Below are 3754 nucleotides of genomic sequence, written 5' to 3'. Positions count from 1 at the left end.
GGTGTTTTGGGGGGGAAGAGGATACAAAACTTGTGTGGTGTCTGTAGCATGTGAATGACGTGGGGGAAATAAAAACTGTAGGAATTAGAAAACTCAGTAGCCATTCCCTTGAATCGCTGGATGCACTGAAGAGAGAGAGTGACAGGCTCCAATCTATTCATTATCATGGAAAACCACATGTGACAGAGCATCTCCTTGGGAAAATTTAAAGACACCAACTGGGGGTTACCCTGGTGGCTCAGTGGTAAAGAATCTCCCTGCCAGTGCAGGAGACATGGGTTCCATCCTTGACCCGGGAAGATCCCACATGCCACAGAGCAACGAAGCCCGTGCACCAGAACTGTTGAGCCTGTGCTCTAAGGCCGGGAGCTGCAACTTCTGAAGCCCGCGCACCCTAGAGCCCGTGCTCCACAACAAGAGGGGCCACTGCAGTGAGAAGCCCTCGAACCACCGCTGGAGAGTAGCTCCCGCTTGCTGCAATTAGAGAAAAGCCCACATAGAGACAAAGACCCCGCAGAGCCAAAAATGAATAGATAAATAGTAAACAAAATTATATATTAAAAAAAGACACCAGCTGGAAGGCAGACCAAGCTGAAGACCAAGTACAAGACTCAGTTGTGAAAGTCGCTGCACTTCAGAGAAAGCTGGAGTCTCAGCCTGGGCAAGTCGTCTACGCCAGAGTCAGGGCCCTGATAGACAGTGAGGGAGGGAGAGAGACCTTGAGAACTGGGATGAGGACGTCTGAGAAGGGGCACTTGAGAACCTCAAATCCCTTGATTTTCCTGAGCCCTCCAAGCCTGCAAAAGCAGTTCACTCTTCCTTGTCAGAAGAGCCCCCCTTTGCTTGAAACTTATGCAGAAATTTCAAACAAGAGAGCTACCTATAAATAAGCCTTCCTCCCCCCCCAGCGTCTGTCCCCCCACCCCACTACTCTTGGATGTCAGGCCTATAAGAAGGTTTAGCCAGGAAAATGCTGAAACTGCTCAGGGGGAGAGACAATGGGCTCCAGAGGAATCGCAAAAGCTCAAATTGGGAGAGTATGTTTGGATTGACTCCGGGGAGCATGGAGGATCAAAGGGGACAAGTTTGGATAAAAGAGAATCAGTCAATATGAGGCATTCTTCCCATGATGTTAGAGAGCATTTAACTTCTGGTTAAGCACCCCAGGTGCCAATCTTGGTACGCTGCCTGGGTGCTTGGGGAAACTGTCTCACAGCGAATGAAGCAGAGATGGCAGATTGGAGGAAGGGATCAAAAGTCTTGGAGGAGTGAAAATGCTAGAGGGGCTCTACTACCTAAGAGCAGAAAATCATTAGATGACTAGATTCCTTGGGAAGGCCTGGTGCACCATCCTTTCACCAACGCCATGAGGAGGGTGCCAATAAGGGGGCACCAACATCATTGGGAGATTCTCTAGTGGTGCCCTCTGAGGGTGGGGCTGGCAGAGACCCTGCTACAGAACTTGGTGGCAAAGGGAATGGTGGGATTCGGGAGCAGAGGCCAGCAGGCAACTCTCAACCATCAGAAGCAAGGAGGTTAGGGGCTTCCCTGATGGTCTAGTGGCTAAGACTCCATGCTCCCAATGCAGGGGGCCCAGGTTCAATCCCTGGTCAGGAAACTAGATTCCCAGATGCCACAACTAAAGGTCCCATATGCCACAACTAAGACCTGGTGCAGCCAAATAAATAAATAGTAAAAACAACAACAACAAAAAAAGAAGCAAGGAGGGTACAATGACTGTCATAGGCAGCAAGTCAGAGTGGCAGCCAGGGTCACTTGACCTTTAGGGGGTCCACTGAGATGCTTAATAGATCATGATGTTTCTGGGCAGGATAGATAAATGGTCAACAAATGAGTTTCTAAATCTGTATAATCAAAGAAGATAAAAAAAAAAATGGATGCACAGAAGACTAAAGTCAGTTACTTCCAAGGAAAATCACGATCCCAATTTCCATGCCTTGAATGAGTGCCCATATAATCCTATATCCATCCTATATAAGTTCCCTATAATCCATCAGCTGAGAGAGAGGGCAGAGTTTCTACGAGGAAGGACCCTGCAGGGTCATGGTAGCGAGTACAGCTGTGACGTTCTTAGTTTTTCACCCAGAAGATAGATCTACGATATTCATTCAAGTATCTTCTTACTGGGGTATGGTAAACAGAACAATACCATTCACCCTGGAATGTCCATACCCTAATTCCTAGATCCTGGGAACATGTTACATTACACAGAAAAAGGGACTTTGAAGATGTAATGAAGATTCCAGATTTTTAACAGCTTATTGACTAGAAATGTAGTAATACGTCTTTTGTTACCCGAACCTTATTGACCAGAGCGTTTCAATATTCACTTACATAACAAATCACTGGCCACAGGCATTAGTGTCTGCCAAAGTCCCTCAGTCAATAATGTGTTAAGAAAGGGAGATAATCCTGGATTAACCAAGTGAGTCTAAACTCATCACTTGATTCATCTTGAGCCCTCAAGAGTGGAGACTCTTCTCCAGCTGGAGACAGAAGGGAAAGTCAGAGACATTCAAAGCAAGGGAGCGACTCAACCCACCAATGCTAGAGGGAGGTCACATGAGAGCATGAGAAAAAATGTGGGCAGTCTCTATGAGTAAAGACTGGCTTCCAGCAAGGAAGTGGGACCTCAATCCTACATCCATAAGGAAATGAGTTTGACCAACAACCTGAATAGGCTCGGGAGCAGATTCATCCTCAGAACCTCTGGAAAGAAACCCAGCCTTGCCAACACCTTGATTTTGGCATTATAAGACTCTGACAGGAGGACTCATGGAGTCATGCTGCACTCAGAATCCTGACCTACAGAACTGAGAGATAACAAGTAAATGTTACTCCCTTTTCCCCCTTGTTTTTATTTAGTGTTTACTTACTTATTTATGGACTATCACCACACTAGACCATAAGCACTCTGAGGTCAGGGACTGTGCCCTTATTACTCTGAAACATATCCCTGGCATGCAGCACAGTAGCTGGTACATAGTGGGTACACAACAAATAGTGTGGGACTGAACCTGTATGCAGGTCAGGAAGCAACAGTTACAACTGGACATGGAACAACAGACTGGTTCCAAATAGGAAAAGGAGTACGTCAAGGCTGTATACTGTCACCCTGCTCATTTAATTTATATACAGAGTACATCATGAGAAACGCTGGGCTGGAGGAAGCACAAGCTGGAATCAAGATTGCCGGGAGAAATATCAGTAACCTCAGACATGCAGACGACACCACTCTTATGGCAGAAAGTGAAGAGGAACTAAAAAGCCTCTTGATGAAGTGAAGGAGGAGAGTGAAAAAGTTGGCTTAAAGCTCAACATTCAGAAAACTAAGATCATGGCATCTGGTCCCATCACTTCATGGGAAATAGATGGGGAAACAGTGGCTGACTTTATTTTTTTTGGGCTCCAAAATCACTGCAGATGGTGATTGCAGCCATGAAATTAAAACACGCTTACTCCTTGGAAGGAAAGTTATGACCAACCTGGATAGCATATTTAAAAGCAGAGACATTACTTTGCCAATCAAGGTCCATCTAGTAAAGGCTATGGTTTTTCCAGTAGTCATGTATGGATATGAGAGTTGGACGGTGAAGAAAGCTGAGCACTGAAGAATTGATGCTTTTGAACTGTGGTGTTGGAGAAGACTCTTGAGAGTCCCTTGGACTGCAAGGAGATCCAACCAGTCCATCCTAAAGGAGATCAGTCCTGGGTGTTCATTGGAAGGACTGAT

The 3754-nt window shown here is 46.0% G+C and overlaps 1 non-coding gene across 1 annotated transcript; it reads left to right on the top strand.

The window, feature by feature from the left end:
* The first annotated feature begins 1545 nt into the window (after nt 1-1545).
* On the top strand, nt 1546-1618 carry TRNAW-CCA (transfer RNA tryptophan (anticodon CCA)). Its single transcript has one exon. It is a non-coding gene; the product is annotated as a tRNA-Trp (tRNA).
* Nucleotides 1619-3754: the final 2136 nt, after the last annotated feature.

This window comes from Dama dama, chromosome 5, assembly GCF_033118175.1.
Source record: "Dama dama isolate Ldn47 chromosome 5, ASM3311817v1, whole genome shotgun sequence".
NCBI lineage: Eukaryota > Metazoa > Chordata > Mammalia > Artiodactyla > Cervidae > Dama > Dama dama.
Note: the sequence above shows the minus strand (reverse complement) of the source record. Positions and strands in the feature narration are given on the sequence as shown.